The sequence below is a fragment of the Chinchilla lanigera genome, unplaced genomic scaffold, assembly GCF_000276665.1.
Source record: "Chinchilla lanigera isolate Chin_1 unplaced genomic scaffold, ChiLan1.0 scaffold00027, whole genome shotgun sequence".
Lineage (NCBI taxonomy): Eukaryota > Metazoa > Chordata > Mammalia > Rodentia > Chinchillidae > Chinchilla > Chinchilla lanigera.
In genome coordinates, this window is record NW_004955428.1 from 3042990 (window position 1) to 3063674 (window position 20685).

General features: G+C 40.4%; 1 protein-coding gene and 1 pseudogene across 1 annotated transcript in view; both read left to right on the plus strand.

The window, feature by feature from the left end:
• The window catches only part of LOC102010717, a 106822-nt pseudogene extending 88332 nt beyond the window's left edge, over positions 1–18490 (plus strand).
• An 823-nt stretch (positions 18491–19313) lies between these two features.
• Ednra (endothelin receptor type A) overlaps positions 19314–20685 on the plus strand; it is a 52459-nt gene continuing 51087 nt past the window's right edge. The window contains exon 1 of the mRNA XM_005386667.2: positions 19314–19695. The gene's annotated coding sequence lies outside the window, so the exon portion shown is untranslated. The remainder of the gene's footprint in view (positions 19696–20685) is intronic.

Below are 20685 nucleotides of genomic sequence, written 5' to 3' on the forward strand. Positions count from 1 at the left end.
TGAAAACATTATACCACAGCTATATATGTGCATCCATGTTTATAGCAGCACAATTTGTCATAGCTAAATCTTGGAAACAACCCAAATGCCCATCAACTGAGAAATGGATAAAAAAAGATGTGGTATTTTTATACAATGGAGTATTACTCAGCTGTAAAAAGATAAACTTGACACTTTCATAGGTAAATGGATGCAACTAGAGACCATACCCATAAGTGAAATAAATCAGACCCACATGTGTAAACATCGTATTGTCTCTCTAGCGTAAGACACTGAAAGAGTAAATAAAATCCAAAAGGTATGCACATTAATTTTATACATATTAGTAACCCATATTTACCACCATCCAAACTACATGTATTTCAGATTAAGATATAGTCTTATTCCAGATGTAGCAATGGTGTGATAATGCTCCATTTTAAAATTCTGATCCTCTAGCCTATTTGCAAATTACCTGTGAAATGTGAGGGTTCTCATAGTTGATATCTGTTAGCAAAGTGTCTAGAGGCCCAATGTCTTTGAAGCATGATAAGTTTTCATCTATCTTGTATTAAGCAATGACATTTATAAATTTGAACAAGCTGAGGATGTTGGAAAAGGTGAACACGGCAATCTTTGGGTTGACCCTTTAAGAGTAACGCCAGTAACAAAAACACCTGAAAGCATTTTGTCATTTTGTTATTGAGCATCTACTGTATTGTTTTTAGAATAGCTCCAGGGTAGGTAGGAGACTTTAAGAAAGCCTGTGACCCTTTAATATAACATTACCCTTTTGAGAAAAAATAAGATCTCATCACAGTGATTCAGTTTATGATGCAGTTTCCAGAGAAACTCCAGTTTCTCTGCAGATTTTTTATTAAGAATTGCAAAGCTTTAGTTATTTAAAATTGCTGGTATCACAAATTTAAAATCTGGGGAAGCCCCTTTCCTACTCAAAGACTTCATAAATGTGGGTAGAATAGCAACTTTTTCATTTTAAAAGGTCACATTAAAAATGGTCAAAAATAATTCCCATAGGCATTTGTCCAACACCTAAGAAGCAGGGAAATCTTCAGACGGCCTGATGACTAGGGCTGGTGAGGTCACTTCATGGTTCAGAGACCATGCAGCTTATGATGCATTTCCAGAGAAACTCTGGTAAGGACTAAGATTTGTCTATACCTGCCCTACTTTCTTACAGGAATACTAGGAAACTTTAAAAATGTTGGCTCTAAATATATTTTAAATTTTTGAATAAACTAAATACAAACTATCCAGAAAAAAATCCACTACATACTTTGAAAATTTTCCATTCTAGATTGAGCAGCATGATGATTATATATGCCCATCCTTTTAGCTTTTAAAATTTATGGAATTAGATATGATTGTTTTCCACTATAGACTTTAAGTAAGAGGGAGGATTATAGTAAAAGAAACACTTAAGTAATCTAGAAAACTGAGAATGAATATACTTTAGCACCCTGAATAGTAGGTAGAAATGATTTGACTGGCAAACACTGGAAAGCATCCATTAGTGAGTCACAGTTTACAGTCAAAGGATGAGAGTGAGCTTCTGAAAAGGAATTGGGCTACTACTGTAGTCAGAGCTAAAAGCATGTATAAAGTCTGGACTAGAGGGCAAGACGGGTGAGACCGGAAAGCATTTGCATGAAACCCATCAAATGCATTTGCCTGACTAAATGCAGAGGGTACACAGGCTCAATCTAGGGCATTACCTATAACAAACAATAAATGCAGACAATAGAATTTTTGAAATAGATGGTGATGGAAAGATATGACAGTTAGAAGCTCCTATAATGAAGTTCAAGGTAGAAAAAAGTGAGTATCCTTGCAGTATTCCGGGATGGGTGTGCAAATGCAATTTATTATGGTGTCAATGTTTATATTCCCTCAAAATTGATATACTTCACTCCTGACCTCAAGATAATAGTATTAGGAAGTGGGCCCTTCTGGGAGGTGCTTAAATCAAGAGCACTGTGGGGATTGGTGCTCTCTCAAAGCGGACGGAGGGAGCTTCCTTGCTCCTCCTATCATCTGAGGACATGGAAAGAAGATAACATCTATAAACCAGGCATCAAATATGCTGTGCCTTGATCATGGACTTTCCAGACTTTAGAACTATAAGAAGAAAACCTGCCAGGTCATAGTATTTTTCTTTTAAGCTCCCACGTCGTAGTATTTTGTTACAGCAGTCTAAATGGACTGAAATACTACTTGTTCTAAAATTGTAGAACTTGTCTGAATAAACTCAGAGGGGGTGGGAATTGAGCCTTTTGTAACAATACTTAACTTAGTTCCTATATGATGGCAATAATAAAAAAAACTAAATATTTTGGAAAAATACTATTACAGCAGCATATCTCCAAAGAATAAAGTAGCAAAGGGTGCAAAATAAGTTGAACTTTTCAAAAATGGCTAAAACTTAGTAGCCTCAGGGCATGATTTTATTAAAATCTCACATAGAAGTCACAAACTACAGCATGAGTAAACATCACCTGCAGTGACTAACACCAGCACAATGTCACTAAAAGGATGAATAACACACAAAACCACTTCCTCAGACTCACCCAGCTCAGCATTTCCTAATAATCTTTAACCACAGAATGCTTTAGGAGTTATAAAATGTTGATGAAACACCACTCTAGAAGATATGATGCATACTTGATTTAAAGGAGACAGCCAAAAAAAGAGTGCTTTGAGAAGAGGAAACATTGAATATACTCACAAATAAAGTAGGAAAACGTTCTTATATTTAGAGACATATGAAATGACATATTTAGGGGTGTACATCATGATGCCTTTACTTTAAAATATCTTCACAGGAATATATAATTATAAAAGAAAATAAACACATTTGTAAAGTACATAAAGCAAACTGTGAACATTTTTTAAGATCATTGAAGCCCAATGGGCAGTACCTGAGAGAGCAAATTGGAGCGGAGCTGATGAGCCAGGACAGCGTCCACATCTACAAATACTATTGAGGCCACAGGGTGCAACTGTAGACTCAGTATGGGATGAATTGTGTCCTTCAAAATTCATATAGTGAGCAGTACCCCAGAAAAGTACTGTGTGACACTAGTACCTCAGACTCTGAAGACAGAGCTTTGACGATGTAACTGAGGTAAAATGAGATGGAAGATGGCTACCTGATACAACTAGTGTCCACAGGAAAGGAGATTAGGACTTGGCCACTTATAGGAAAGAGATAAGCACATTCACAGAGGAAAGATCACGTGGAGACACAGGGACAAATAGCCATCTACAGGTCACCAAGAGAGGTATTAAGAGAAATCAAGCTTGCCAACACTTTGAACTTAGACACTCAGACTCTAGAACTAGGAGAAATAAATTTCTGTTGTGTGGGCCCCCAGTCAGTGGCATTTTGTTAGGGGAGCCTAGCAAACTCAAACAGATGCCTTCCAAAATATATTAAAATGAGAAAGCTGTAAACAGAGGCCCCTGAGATGCTAATCTCTCCATCATCCTTGTGGAAAGGCTACTTCTAAGTCTTTCAGCTGAGGGACAAAAGAACCCCTAGAGAGAGTATCTGCTACCCATGGAAGATGGTGGAGTTATCGGAGAGGGGTGGGTGAGAATTCTAAAATCCTCACTCTAAATTCTTTACAGCAGAAAACTCATCTATTGCAGCACTGTTGTCTCACATACATGGTTAACAATGAAAAAATTTAGAAGCCTTTGCTCAGAACATGCCCTGCGTTGAGCATTGCTTAGATGTAATGTACAAATTAAAAACTAGAAACCTTAACTACTGTTTTTTTAAACTCAGAAATAAGATGAGACCCTGAAAGTAGAGTAATTATTACTAGATACTGGGAAGGCTGTGGAGAGGAGGAAGAATGGGAAAAGGAAGGTTGTACTGGATCAGTAAATGCTGTCTACGTATATGGAAATATCACACTGAGCTCTACAATTATTATGTGTTCATTAAAAAACCTTCATATATGGTAATAAAAAAACTTTTGAATTTTAAATACATGAACTAGAAATTAGAAAGATGCTTTGCTTCAAACATTACCTTGCCATTGTGCACTCTTATATAAAAATATAACTGAAATTGTTTCCCAGTGAATTTCCTTTCCAAAAGTTATTGAGAAGCCTTGAAAAGCCTAATGAGCATGCTAATTACAGATGGTGTTCGTTTTCCTTCCACAAATATAAATAGAGCAAAAAGATTTATACCCACACCGAACAATGCTGCTGCATTTCTTTTAGCACTGTTTCTAATTACTCGGTTATTTTGCATGTGTGCGGAGCAGAAGAGTTTGCCTAAAGGCTAGGCTTGACATTTTTGGAACAATATTCCCCTCACTGGCCAGCTCCATGACTTGGTGTCTCTCTTCATTCCCTCTGGCCTCTTTTGACTGCTCGTACATTCCTGAAACGCTCCTCTCCCTGGTGTTGGAGGCACTGCCCTTTTCTGATTCTTTCTCTGATGTCTCTCTTTTTGACAAGCTTCTAATTGTTGCTTATGCTGGCTGCAAGCATTGTGCAGTCTCTTTGCCCTTTCTTTTTTCGCATTCTGGCTCCAAATGAAATGCATTCCACTGGTGGCTTCAGTTACTAATTGCTGTGCTCTCACATTTTGAGCCTGGAGCCCTTACTAGATCCAGATCTGCAGCTCCATATGCCCTCATATATCAGCTATCTCCACTTGAATGTTTTCAAACTGTTTCAATATCAGCTCATCCCCCATAAACCCTTTGGACCCTCCAAACCCGGCTCCCTTTCCCACTACTCTCATGAATTCATCGTCAATCTTCCCTACCCAGCCTTTTTGTTTTCTTATTGTCTATTGCACCTTTCATTCTATTACAGTAGAATACAGTAGTTTTAACAGAGACAAGATGATCCTCAAAGCCAAAAATACGTACGAGAGAGCCCTTCATGAAAATGTTTCCTGACTCCCAAATTGGTGGACAGTTGTGTCCTAATACTTAGTGATTTAGTTTTAATCAATTGGCTTATCTTCCTTCACCCCATTAGACTCTAGATGTCCTAAGAATAGGGCCATGGCTTATCTTTTTATTTCTATACATAGTACCTGGTACACAGTATTTACTCAGTAAACACTGTGGAACTATTTTGAGCATCCTCTAGGAAATTTTCAAGTTATACTCTTCCTCCTTTATTCCTAAGATCCAATCTACTCTCCCATCACCAACACCAAATTCTTAGAAAATTTGCATAAATCGTTCCAATACTTAGTCTCTCTAGGACTGATTCCAGACTTAACCATTCAACTTGCTTGGGCCAATGGAATAATGGCAATGGCAAATACAATGCAAATAGACATTTGAGTACTTGGACTCTGGGGCCTCGCCCTCTCTTGCTGCATTTGGACCCTAACACGATGAGGTGAATGAGCCAGTGTAACCTTGTGCATAATGAAAAACATATGGTCCACATACCCCCTTACTCCAACCAAATGCCAGATGTGTAAGGCCATTGAATGCTAGTTGGCTGCAGATCCATGAGCAAACCCAATTGATAAATGAACAGCCACAACCAGCTAAAACACCCCATGATGAAGCCTGACCAAATCACTAACCCACTAAATCATGAGTTGACAAGCCATTGTTCCTTAAAGCCAGTATGTTACCAAGGTTAGAGCAGAGGTTGTTATAGAGCACAAGCTAGCTGCTGTGTTGGTCTTCTTCAAGATTTGTGCCTTGAAGTTTACCTTCAAGCCACCAAATAACGATCCATTACCACTTTATTCCCCACCCCACTGCTCCATACTAGGATGCAGGTCAACATCTCTTCTGGGCTTTGGTTACTATGCTGCGAGTGAAACACTTCTGTCAAATAAATCTTCCTAAAACTTTTCTTTCACCATATCCTGACCACTAGTAAATAAAGAAACTTACATCTTAAATACCTATTTCTATACCCAAAATACACATTTTGATCATAAAACTATTATAAGATAAGCTCCATTAAAAATAAATGATATAGTCATAAAGACTAAGAAGTCCCACAGATAATATAATCTTACAACCTCTTCTTATATATGAGAAAAAAGGCTTACAAAGCCCAAGGAACCTACCTAGATCACATACCTACTTAACAGTCAGAGTGAACTAGAATGCAAAATGCCTAATATCCAGTATAGGTCTCTTTCAACTATAAAGTGCTGTACATACTTATCATAGATTTTTGATTAAATGGACTCATACACTGAAAGACCAGATTCTCCATTATTCTAGAAGTTATAGCCATAGCACTATGTTCATTTGAAGCAGGGCCTATTCATTGTGTATCCAGCAAGTTTATCCTCCATCTATTCCCAGATTGTGTCAGTTGTCACCTCACATGTAGAGCTTATTATTTCTAAGGAGAATCAATCATTTCTTTGAAGATAGTAACTTCTCCCTTGTAATGATCAATTGTAGAAGAATAACCTGCACATTATTTTGGTAAGGAAAATCCACACTAAGGCTGGAAGTGTAGCTTAGAGGGAGAACCCCTTCCTACATGTGCAAGGCTCTGGGTTCAGTCTCCAGGAGCATTAAAAAATGTACATAGTTGTTCATTTCAGCCCTATTTGTAGAAGTAAAAAACTGCAAATAATCTTAATATCTAAGAGAACTGTAAATAAATTAAAGTATATCCAAATTACAAAATACTATTTCATATAAATTTCATCTCTAACATGAAAAAAATTACTAAGATATACAGTATTAAATAGAGAAGCAAATCATACTATGTTATATAAGGTACAGTAGATTCTTTTTATATAAAATTCAAAACCAGAAAATAAAAACATAAGCATAGGCCTTTTTATGTGTATGTTTATAAATTCCTGGAAGAAGGACTGGAAGAATAAGCAGTAAACAGTTAAAGATCAATAACCTCCAGGAGAAGAACAGAATAGAAGAATATGATTAAAAGGTTCTTTTATGCTTTACACACTTCTGTATTTTTTGAAGATTTTAAAATGACAATACCTTTCTATATACCTGTATTTCTTGAACTAATATTATACTCATATAATACTTATACAATATTTTTGGTGAGACCAGAATTGGTTACTTCCACGACTACCACTACCCTGGAGAAACCACAGAGAATAACATCAGAAAAAGTTTTTTGCTTTTCTTGGTGAGGTTTACGTATTTGCAAGCTATCCTGATATTTGGTCTGCTCTCTTGGGTGTCATCAAACTATATAACACATGTGTCAAACCTAGCCTGTAAACTATTTTTACAAAATGTCATTAAAAACAACTCTCACTTTTTATTACATATCATCTATTGCTGCTTTTGAATTTTAAGGACAAAGCTGAGGAGTTGCAAGAGCAACCATATAGTCCTCTGTATTCATCATTTTTTCATCAGAGAAACAAAAGATCTAATACTTGCAATCTAATGGAAGAGAGGTTTACCTTGGCTCACGGTTTCAGAGGACTCTGTCCATGGCTGACTGGCTCTGAGGCAGAAATTGCACGGCAGAAAAAAGCTGCTCAACCTATGGCAGCCAGAAGGTGGAGAGGAAGGAGCCAGAAACAAGAACATATCCTTTCAGGTCATATCCTTAGTGACCCACCTCTTCCACTACGAAGCCTCACCTCCTACAGCACATTCAAGGATGAACTCATCAATGGATTAATTCACTGATGCACCCAGTCCTGCCATGTTCCAATCACCTTCCAAAAGCACCGTCTCTGAACATGTGAGATGAGGTGGGGGAGGAGATTTTGATCTAAATTATAACACCTCAAAAGACAAAAATACTTTGTATTTGTCCCTTCACAAAAAAGTTTGCAATTCCTCCTCCAGCACAATGACAAGGACAAATTTATTAGGTGCTGTGAGGTTCAGACTCATGACTGACCTCACTCCAGATACACTGTAATGAATTTAACTTCCACACACATTATCTATAATGACAACACATGTTAGACGAGATCGGGAGTATTCAGGGTAGTATGGCCGTAGATAGCACCACATGTTAAAGAGATAGGTATTTTTCTTTTTTTTCCCCCCAAAGACCTTTCCCTTCACTTTCTTTTTAAATATCAACATAAGTTTTAAAATGTACAATGTTTTGGATGGATATCATTTTTTTCTATGTCTAGACAAGACTTCTTTCTATTAATGGAAATCAAGCAATTAATTTTATAATAAAATCTTTCTGCAAGCCATCAATAATATGTTCTGTTTTATTTGCATAATATAAGAACGTAGACCATCTGTAGGTTTGAAAATTGCTTACTGCTTACGTGTTCACTGCCATTATAAGAAAAAAATTTTGAAGATTCAAAAGTTTTAAATTACTATTTATCCCTACAAAATGAAGGAAAATAAAATTCCCACTCTTTCGCATAACACAATAAATCAACAGAATTCACAAAAGAAGTTTCCTGGCAGCGTGGCAACAGAGGACAAAGAGGCAGCAATGTGTGGCTCAGGAAAGGAGTCAATGCTAACTCGACGTCGTAGCTGATTAAAGATGACACCAAGGGAAATTTACTGTCATACTGGAGACACTACAGAACAACTAACTTTCTTCAATGTTTTGTTAATATCAGAGTATTCAACATGAAAGGGAAAATCTGTATTACTAGGCAACCATCTGCACCATAGGAAAACTTATACCACATACATTCTGTCCCCTTAGCATAAACTGAGGGAGTGGTGTAGGTGGTATAGGTCATTTGTGATCTTTCAACTCCATGATACAGTTCCCACCTGCTGGCTAGTGTATTAGTCAGTGCTCACTACATAAACAGATTTAAAATAAGATACACAAATATATAAGGATTTGCAAACTAGGCTTACAGTGGCTGCTCACAGAGTCAAGTATAGAGCAGTGCAAAAGGGCTGTCTGAAGGGTCCAATCAAAGGAACCAGTCCAAGGCCTGGAGCTCACCGTATTGTCCCCTGCGAGTCTGTATCAGGAGACTGAAAGGTCTGCACTGGAATGCTGAAGAGTCTATGCAGTAAGGCAGAAATCAGACATCCAAGGCAAAGGCAGAGAAAGGAACTCCTCCAAAGACACAGCAGTGAGACTTCCTGCTTCATTTCCCTTTTTATTCCACTCAGGCTACAAACCTACCGGTTGGTGCCACTCACACCCAGGGTGAATCTTCCATCTGCAGTAAATCCCTTCGGCCACACCCACAGCCACATGAATTGGATCAGTCGTTATTTCTTATTCAAACTGATACAACAGGTAACTAGTTATCAGAGCTACTTATTCAATGCCTTCGTTCATTGTGCTGCTCTAACAAAACAATGCTTGAGATTGGGCAATTTTTTTATTTTAAAGAGAAAAAAACAAAAGCAAAAGAACAACAAAGACAAAAACAAAACACCCCAAAAACAATAAAAATGATACAGAAGTTTAAAACAAGATGATAGGAAACTAACAATGGTTGCTATATTACCAACTGTTATCTTCAACATAGTTGCTCAGGTTACCAGATATAAGAATGCAAGGTTGATCAAACAATTAAACATTAACTGTTCCATTCAATAAACCAACAGAAATTAGTAGATTAGTAGCATAGTAATCTTAGCTATCATATATATATACATATATATATACATATATATACATATATATATACATATACTTTTCCTTCTTTTCTCCTTTTCCCCATCCCAGTTGTCCCTTCCTTTAAAAAAAAAAAAAAAAGATAAATATAACAATGAGACCAAGTTTCAAAACAGGTTATTAGGGCAGTTACTAGAGTTGATACATTGTGTATTGTCATCTTCTTAGTAGTTATTCACAGTAGAAGGTATATGCATGGTATCTTGTCTATACAATATTAGCACAAGACTTTTTTTAAAGAACTAAGAGAAACTAGCTGTATAATAATCTTAGCCATCTTGTATATACATATATTTTTCCTTTCTTCATTTCCCCTCTCCCCATCCCAGTTTGTCTCTTCCTTTGAACAATTTCTTGAGATTGGGTAACTCATAAAAATGAGAAATTTGGGGCTGAGGATTTAGCTCAGTGGCACAGTGCCTGCCTGGCAAGCACAAGGCCGTGAGTTCAATTCCTGGTATCGGAAAAAAAAATGAGAAATTTATTTCCCACAGTTCCCAGAGTCTGGGAAGTCCAGGCTGAAGGTGGATGTGGTGTGACATGAAGAATGATTTCTCTGCATCCAAGATGATGCCTTGCCAGTGATGACTACTGCGTCCTCACATGGCAGGGAGGAAGGAACGCCTCAAAAGGGTGATGGCTAGTTCCCTCCAACTTACATTACAAAAGTACTGATCCATTTATGAGGCTCTTATGAGTCAATAAGAGCCTCTTTCCAAAGGCACCACTTCCCAAAGACTCCATCTCTTCATGGAGATTCAAATTCAGAATGATTCCTTGAGGGACCCATTCATTTTATAGCACAAAATTTATAACTTAGGACAAGTCACTTAACCTTTCTTAGTGTCAGTCTTCTTTAATGTAAGATAGGGGCTCTAACAATACTTACTTTGCAGAGTTGTAGTAATTACAAGAGATAGCATACACAGAGCACTCTGCACCATGTCTGCAGGCAGTAAATGTGAAAACAATTCATCATTATTATATAGAGAGGATCATTCCAATATAATTTTTACTATTTAACAACTGTGCTAAGTAGAAAATGGTCCTTGAATCAATGGTAACACTGTTGCCTTAGAAGAAAGAGAGCCATAAAAAATACAACCACTAAGATATGAAGAAAAATTCAGTTAACCCATGTAGATATAAGGCATTGGAAATACTGACATAAATTTACAAATAGATGCAAAGTTGGTGGCTCAGTTATCCATCAGAACAAAATACATGAGACTGGGAAACTGTTATGGTTTGTGTCTGCTTGTCCCCCCAAATCCTCATGCAGTCATGGGGCAGGCTTTCAGAGTTTAGGATTGATTCATGGGTGTGAGTGCTACACCCACCCTGGGGTGGACAGTTTGCATATGTAAGGGAGAGAAAGAGGCTGCTTGCCACCACTCCTCCCTTTGCTCTTGTTGCTTTTGCTATCTTCTGCCACCATGAACTGTTGCCCTCTGCCATGTGCCACTCTGCCTTGGAGCCAGCCGAGTATGGACAGAAACCTCCACAAACTGTGAGATAAATAAACCTTTCCTTCCTTAATTCTGGGAGTCAGGTATTTTTTCTCAGTAAGGAGAGAAAAGTAACGAAGACAGAAGTTGAGATAGAAATGTATTGTTTCACAACTCTGGAGGCTGCAAGTCCAGGATAGCTGTGGCAGCAGGGCCTGTTCTGATGAAGTCTCTCCTGCTCGTGTGCAGATGGCCTCCTTCTCAGTGTGTCTACGGTGGGGAGACAGAAAGGTCTCTTTTTATAAAAGCATTAACCCCATCATGAGGGCTACATCTTCATGGTGTCCTCTATCTCTAATTACCTCCTACAGGTTACATCTCCAAATACTACCACACTGGGACTTCAAAGTTCAACATATATACTTTGGGAGGACACAAACATTTGGTCGATAGCTTTCTACATGTGTCCCCTCAAAATTCATGTCCTTCTTACATATGAAATACATTCATTTATCCCAACAGCCCCACCTCATAGAGTATCAACTCTAAAGTTGAAGGTCCATAGTCATTTAAATATCATCCATATCATGTATGAGAGACTAGAGGAATGATTCATCATAAGACAAAATTCCTCTCCAGCTGTGAACCCATGAAACTTGATGAGTCATGTGCTCCCTGAAATGGCAATGGACAACCCTCATTCCAAATGGGAAAAATCAGAAAGAAAGAAATATGTAATGTCCCAAGCAAGTCCAAAATTTAGCAAGGAAAATTTCGTTAGCCCTCAAGGCAGAGGATATCCTTTCTGGTTTGATCCTCTGTCCTCCAGGTTTGCTGGGGTGACAACTATGTGGGTTACCACCCCCCTGAGACAGCAGGAAGTGTCCTCATGGCCCGCCAAACTCCAGAAAGGGTCCCACCACTTGAAACTGAGTAGGTGACAGACTTGCTTCCCTACCCTGTGGAAACAGTAGCAGCTCTGATGAATAACCTCTGTGTCATTTTGGGGGTCGTTCTCTCCTCTTGAAGAGTAGCACGTTAGGAGCTGAAGTCCTTCCAATTTCTCTCCTTTAGAATGGCAATATCCTTCAGGCATCTGTACTCCGTTGTATTTCTTTATACCTTCCACTCTTTAATTCTCATGCTTTTGTTTGTGCTTTGTTAGTGAAAGTAAATTGTACCTTCCCCTAAAAGAATCTCTGAACTATAGGACCATTCTTACATAAAAGAGCATTTTCATATTTAATAAAATCAGAGATTACTTAATAGCATCTAATACCTAGTCCAAATCCAAAATTTCCCAGTTGTTAAAAGAAAGAACTTTTGCAAATGGTTTATCCAAACCAGTGCCAATTCCAGGACAAGACAACTGTCCCATTCTGTCCTGCTGTTGTGTTCCTTTAAATCTCCATCTGGAAGGAAAATCTCCTTTCCACTGTCTGACTTGTCAATGAGAAAGAGCTAGTAGTAATGCCTCATGGATTTGCTTTCTTACGGTATTTATTTAGCTTATTTGCCTATTCTTTTTTTGTTGGAAACTGGAAGGAATAGTTAATGACTTGATAATATTCAAGTTGAACATTTCTGGACAGATGAAGTATATCATCACCTAATATCATCTTTCCTCACCACTAGCGATGCTAAAACGTGACAGAGTTTTCAGCTGTCCAATAAGGCTGCCAGCAATTTAGACAACATCAGGCATCAAATATATTTTGATGAGATAGCCTGAAATCTCCAGCACCAGGTACAACATTGTCACAGTGAGAAAACACAGACTAACACTTTGGAATTCAGTTATCCCTGACACAAAACCAATTTGAACTCAGTAGGTATATTATATGCTAAATTTTTTCCCTACCATGTAGCCTAAAAAATTTAAGAAAAGGTTAACTATGTCATGAACTCATAAAATATATTTAGATAAGAGTCTATTTTATCATTTGCTGTCATAAATATACACAATTATAAAAAGTTAAAATTATCAAAATACAAACACTTGTAGGCCACAGGTGGAGCCATTTGCAGTAGAGGGAAAAGTAAACAAATGTGAAGATATGGTGCTCTCTCACAATTGCACACAACTACATGTAGTACATGCTGCACTACTACAATAATTCCAATTCCTCTTGTTGCTGTTGGGATGAGCTCAAGCATAGTGAGTGTCCTTAAATCACAGTGACACTGATTACCCCCTGTGAGCATTCCTTCTCTCCAGGAAATTGTGTGTAGCAGTAAAAAGTGACCTCTTGTGGTTTTTATGCATATTTCACTGTATATGATACACAAAAGATATCAAATATGTGCTAAATAATCAAATACATGTTATTGATAAGACTTCCTGTCAATAGCAGGCTATTTGTACATTAGGTCTGGCAAGTTGAAAGTTATACTGAGCTGAATATGGGGCACATACCTGTACACCCAGTACTCTAAGAGATTGAGACAAGAGGATCCCAAGTTTGAGCCCATCCTGAGCAAATTCACAACTTATCAAGACCCTGTCTCAAAATAAAAAAGGGCTATGGGTGTAGCTCAGTGCAGAGGCCCTGGGTTCAATGACAGGGTGGAGGTGAGAGATGTTATAGAGCTCAATGGGTAGTGAGCAGAGAATGGACCCCAGAGAGTGCTTAGCAGTCCCATACTACCGAGAGAGCTTCACACCCTGCCACTATAAAGTGACACAGGACCAGTCACCCAGGTGGTCTCATATTGGTGGCATCTACCAGCAGAAACAAGAAGGTCATCACAAAGAAGATTTGGGGGAAAATGAAATCATTCAAAGTGAGAAGTAGACATGGTTTCATCAACAGAAGTGACACGAAGGAAGATGTATTTGTACACCCAATTGCCATACACAACCACCCCAGGAAATACCTCAGCAGGGAGGAAGATGGAGAAATGACGGAACCTGATTTTGTTGAAGGAGAAAAGAGTACACAGGCAACAAATGATATAGGCTCTCACAGAGATCCTGTTCAAAGTAGTAAATATGCAGCAGAGGGTAAGTGACCATTGCAGATGCTTTCTACATCCTAATGTCCTCCACTCGGTTAGCTGCAGAATTCTGAACAGAACAGAAAATGGGGAAGGATTTGAGAGAAGCCCCTAAGACCAGGCATGAAAATACCAGTCCAACCACAAACAGAAGCTCATACCTTGCTCTTCTTGGGGGCCACCTGGGCATCCACTCCAGTCCTCCAATCTCCTGTGCAGAAAGAAGAGATGGACAGTGCTGACAGCCAGGGTCAGGGGCACAACGCATCAGCATTATAAACTCGCTCTGTAGGGTCCCTCCTCACCAAGATAGTACAGACAGGAAAACAGTCAGTCCATCAGCCTAGTGAGATTTGATCTGTTCCTGAAGCTGAGCAGGATAGGCTCATTACATTTCAGCTTACCATCTCTACCATCATCTGGTCAAGCACAAGATGAAATGAATGTGAAATTCCAACCACGGGAAATGAACAAAAGGTTGGAGCTGAATACACTAAATACATACTTTTTGCCCACTTACCAGCCAACTGGAATCATCTGCATCATTTACACAGCATGGGCATATTCCCTTTTCATAAGGACAATTTTTTAAGCCTGGTTTTTCTCAGTACACTTTTCAAGGCCTTTAAATTTGTTTCATATCTGGACAAGTTGAGATTTTCAAGAACTTCATCTGAAATTTATAATAAAAGCCTATAACCCAAGTTTCTCAAAAAGAGTCAACAAAGTGCAAGCATCTGTTAATAAAAGTCTTTTTTTTTTTCCTAAAAATGTTATACATAGATTTTCTATTGGAGCCAGCATCCCTATCCCCCCAAGTTGTTCAAGAGTAAACCACATTTCTTTTTGGAAACAAACTACCTGTAGTGAGTTTTAATTTAGAATGAACCGTTAGCCAGGGATGATGGCACGCCTGTAATCCCACTACCCTGGGAGGCCAGGGCAGGAGGATCATGAGTTGGAGCCCAGACTGGGTATTTTAGCAATTTCGTGAGACCATTAAATTAAATGTTTAATTTAATTTAAAAAGTGCTGGGGATACAGTTTAGTGCTCAGGCCCTCGGTTCAATCCCTCTAATACCAGAAGGAAAATAAAAAGATCTTCAACTCAGAGGATTTGTCTTTTCACCTTCAGGCCATGGCATTCACTGCCAAAAATCTTGGCCACCACACTGTCCAGTGTGAAGGCTTTGGTGGCAATTTCAGGCCTTACATCTCTGATGAATGTTTCTTCACTTCTTCCTTTTCTTCTCACAACCAGCTTTGTAGCTCTTCCTTGTAGTTCTTCTTTGAATTCTTCAGTTTTCCTTCCCCCAAGAAGTTCAAAAATGCCCACAATATTCTCTGCAAATGTTGTGAAGTTCAAATCTTGTATCGCATCTCAGGAGGTTCTCAGGAGCTAGAGGTTGTGAAATGGACTTGCAAATTTCAATCAAGAAACTTATATATAGAAGACCATTTGCCCAAAGAAAACATAAAAAATTGGTTTTTAAGTGCTATCTTGAGCACTTCTTAATCTGCAGCAATTATTGCACAGGAAATCAATATGATGTGATGCTGAGAGAACTCACAGTGAATCCCATTACAGTAATGCTCCATTTCATGAGCTGCTTGAACCAAAACTCAAGTGTGATTGAGTTTTTTCTAGATTCTCCTGCAATCTAGAAAACCTGCAAATCTTCATCCAATTGACCTCCCTAGGAATCCAACCTTTCGAAGTCAAATTGAAAACTTAGCTAACTATGTCGATCACATGCTCTTTATAAGTATAAACTAGGGAATAGAGAAGTGGGGCAAATACATTAGGTCTTCCTGACAGGAAGTGAATTTTGCCTAAAACCGGTCTGAGTTCACTCAAGTCATTTCATCCAAAGTAAAACACAGAAGATGAGATTAAATCTCCTAAACAACAAAGGATGTTTGTGTTGTTTTCACCTAGAATGAAGCAACCCCAGGCCCTTTCAAAAGCAGGTCTATGCTCGTGCCTCACATAACGCATTTATTTATATTTGAAGATCATTCTTAGAAGAGACACTACACTCATTTTATGAACTCAGAGGACAGATCAACAGGTAACAGAAAGAAGGGGATTTCATCTTGCGTCAGGAAGAAATTTTACTATGATAAATATACATAATGTAAATGTATTGTGTTAACCATTTTACATGCACAGTTCACTGCCATATACCATTCGCACTGGCGTGCAACCTTCACCACATCCACCTCAAGAACCTTTTCACCATCCTAAACTAAAACTCACATACATAACCAAGTCCCCATTCTCCATGCTCCCATTAGTCGCTATCTTCTATTATTATGAATTTAGTTGTTTTAAATCCTTCACATACATGGAATCATATTGTTAAATGAAAAATATAAGTAGTTATTTTTTGGACTAAGCTCCTGAACAAACTGGGCTAAAATTCAAAAATGGATTCACACACACACACACCAAAGTTCCATACCATCAAGCTGAAATTAAGTTGTTTGTTACCTTCCAAACAATCAAGAGTAGAAAGCCAGAAGCCAAATTTCCCAAGCGGATGGTCTAACTGGCAAGATAATGAGGACCCCTTTGCCTTGTACCTTACACACACACATACAGATAACCTTGAAGTAAACTCATAGTAAGTCATCCGTTGCCTAGTATTCTGTCTACCTGTCCCACCTTACAAGGCAAGTAACTTTGAAATGACCAAACCCTTTTTTTTGTTCTTTTGTTTCTGCATTCTTCAGCTTTTCTCTATCCACAAATCTCTTCTGCAGCCCATCACAACACTTATTCCAATTAGATGTAGTGGTACAAGCCTGTTTATCCCAGCACTCTGGGAGACTGAGGCAGGAGGATTGTAAGTTTAAGCCCAGCCTGGGTAACTTAGCAACTTAGTGAGACTCTTTCTCAAAATAAAAAATAAAAAATGCTGGGGATGTAGCTCAGTGTGAAGGCCCTGGGTGCAATACCAGGCAGCACAACAAAAGAAAAAAAGAAAAATGTGTTCTCTTGTGGAATAAAGTACAGTCTGATTCTAGAACTATAAACAAAGTCAATTAAGGTCTTTAAACTGTTGTGGCTTTGTGTCCTTTGACGATATAACATCTGTCCTTTTGTGTCTGCTTTATTTCACTTAGCATACTGTCTTCAAAGTTCATCCATGCTGTAGGCTTTCATTCATGCTGCAGGATTTCGTTCTTTGTTAAGGCTGCAGTGAGTTTTAACAATATGCCATTGGAAGTATATTTCACATTTTGTTTATTCATTCATCAATGGACATACATGGTGTTTGCATCTTTTGGCTATTACAACTAACACTGCTATCAACATGGGTGCACAGATATTGCCTAAGATCCTGGTACAATTATTTTAAATATATACCCAGAAGTAAATTTCACAGATTACATACAAGTTTTCTGTTTACTGTTTCAAAGATGTGGTGGTACAGGCACTCTAGGAAGCTGAGCCAGAGGGGTCACAAGTTTGAGGCCAGTTGGGCAATTTAGTGACTTAGCGAGCTATTGTCTCAAACTTTTAAAAACAAATTAAAATGGGCCTGAGGATGTAGCTTAGTTTGAAGGCCCTGGCTTTAATCCCCAGTACCACAAAAATAATAATAATAATATTTTGAGGACTTCCATGCTGTTTTCAACAGCCGCTGCACTATTTCGCATTCCTACCAGCAACAGCCAAGTATTCCAGTTTCTCAACTTCTTGTCAACACTTGCTATTTCCTGATTTTGGTTTTATTTTTTTGTTTATAATCACCATCCTGTGGGTGTGAAGGAAGAATCTTTAAGAAGTCATCCCACACCACACTGGGATCAGCTGTTCCAGAACACTGGGACTGATGCGTATGCTCTAAACACTGACGGGTTTAGCTGTGCATGTTGCGCATTGTGTAATTGTGCCCGGTCACAGAGTAAGTAGGGGCTGAACTCCATCAGGTTTTACATACCAAGTTGTGACCTGCCTCTTCTGGGAGAAGGCAGGAACTTCATTTTCCTGGAAAATACTGTCAACTTGTCAAGCCACTTGCCCAGAGGTTCCTGCTTTTGAACAAAAACTAAGGCCCTTAGATTATTCCAGCTGGTTAACTCTCCTTCACAGACAAGCTATAGGTAGAATAGAGGGGAAATATGTAGTCCAGCTGAGCTAGAGGACCATGAAGGTCGCTTTCAATGGTGGTATTCTGTGGACCTCTTTAATGGTTTTACAAACTGCTTCCTAAGTCTTTGACACTCCTGTCTTTCACAGGTGGGGTCTCCACACTCTCACGCTGAATCTGGGATCTGTGACTGCTCAACTACTGGAAGGCCCTTGTGCCTATTTCTGGGCTCAGAACCTAAGAGACCAGCGACCTCCGCATCCTGTCTCTTGGGACACTCATTCTTGGAATTTAGCCAACTCCACTGTGCCAAGGCCAAACTACATTTGTGGAGACACACACGGAGAAAAACTAAGCATGTGAACACTCTCAGAAGTGCATGCTCTATTCCTAACTACCCAGCACAGAAACACTCTGTCCCAGACAAGCCCTGCCCAAACTGCAGACTTACGAGCAAAGTGACTGGCTGTTATTTTAAGCCACTGTACTTTAGGGTGGATGACTTATTCCCCGCAACAGATAACCAGAACAGTCTGTGATGTGATGTGACCAGGTTCCAGTCTCTCATCGCCACAGCACAGTATGCTACAGCAAGCCAGGCTCTCCCTGAAGAGCCGCCATTTTTCTCACACATCACAGCAATTTGCTCACCTCTCCTCTCCCACCCACCACCCTGGATTTAGGTGACAGTCCCAGCCCTCATAAAGACGCTGAGCCCCACCTTCCACAGGGTCTGTATCCTCATTGTCTGAATTTCTGGAGCACTGATCCACACTGATCCACACCTTGGAGCCCTCTGCACTCTCCTGGGCCACCTCCTTTCCCCCAGGCTAGTGTGTAATCTTGGGGCCCAGGCTTGAGAGGCAAGATACAACCAACTCTCCCTTGACCCAGAAACCCACCTTCCACTTGGGCTCCCTAACTTTTTCTAAACCAGAGGTCGCGCCCAGGCCAGCCGAAGGAAAGGCGGAGGAGAAGCCACCCTTGGGCTCTGGTTGTCTGCAGTTGCTCCACCACAGATCAGACCTGCCCGAACTAACTGACCAAGGGACGAGCTTCTCCAGTCTTGTCTGTAAACCCTCCCCCTCATTCAGGAAGGAAATAGTTAAAAGACTCCTGCCCTTGGGGGCCTGGAGGGGGGCGGCATTTCTGTGCTCCTCCTGTCTTGCTCCCTGGAGGGCTGTAGGTTAGGACGCTCCTGCAGTCCTAGAAAGTAGAAGGTCTGGGAGCTCCGGAGGAGGACGCGAGGACGGGCAGAGGCAGGCGCGCCCCTCCCGAGTTTTCATTCTCTTGCGAGCCCTCGCGCGCCCAGTCCGCCCTCTGGCCCGGAGATTGTGGAAAGGAGGTGGGGAGGCTCCTCCATCCCACCCGCTCGTCGCCGGAGACTGGAGGCTCCGCGAGACCGCCCCAAAGAAGCTGTGGCCCGGCTGGGAAGTTTTCCGGAGCCGAATCGGCCGTGCAGCCAGGGCTGCCGCCCTGCCGCCGCCCGGGACACCCGTCACCTCCGCGCCGCAGCCCTCCCGGCGCCCGCAGACCCGGCGGCCGTCTGCGCCCCGCCGAGCTTCACGGTCGGTGCAAGTCTGTGCTTCTGGGACCGGGCTGAGGGCGTGGGAGGCGCCGTCTGGGCCGCTGGAGGGAGAGGACCCGGGAGCTTTCTTGCCCAGCCGCCCTCCCTGCGCCGCAGTGGGACTGGCACCCACCTGCCCAAGGGTGCTCGGCGGGGAGGGCGCGCGCCTGGGTGGGGTGCGCTTGGGAAATGTTCGCGGTTTGGAGAATTGATGGAAAGCACTTCACCTCCCGGGGCAGGCTTCGGGATTTTAGTAAAAAGAAGCCCAATATTTCTCCCTGGGTGTCCCTTCTCCCCCCACACACACATGCAAGAACTTTGTGGAACATCTTGCCCCGTGTCGCTTGCTCCCAACTGAGCTATTTTGGCTCTCTCAGAAAAAAACCTCGTTCAAATTCATATTCTTCAACTTGTGCAGTTGTCTCCCCTTCAGGGTGCTTCTCCCTATGCACCCTGGGTATGCTAAGGGCAGCCCCTGGCACTTAGCGTGGAGAACTGATGTCTTGCGGGTGAGGGGAGGTGGCCCCTAGTGTAGCTAGTTTTGGAAATCTGCCTGTTGGAGGTCTGAGCGTTTTGTTCTGTGCTGCCCTTTAAAGGGCACTTGTTGCCTTTCACGTGCGGAAAACAAGGGCTGTTTTTAGATAATCAGCCTCTGTTTACACCATCTTAATGGCTTCCCCCCCCTCCCCCGACAGAGTTGGGGTGGAGGCATATTAAAGTCAAGCAACGTGGCTAATTTCTTGCCCAGAGAACAAAACCACAGAAAACTTGTAAAAGTTTCCTAGGTGTTTTTTTTTTTTTTTTTTTTTCATCTCTACCTTAGCTGCTTATGGTTCCACCCACCAGCACTTGTTTTAAGTGCTAGCTGATTGAGCAACACCTTGGCAATCATTTCATGTAAATTACCTGCTCTAAACTCATGCCATTTTGGTAAGGTTGGAATTTCCTAATTACTAATCACAGGTAAGCCTGGATCCTGAGAGTCCCCTGT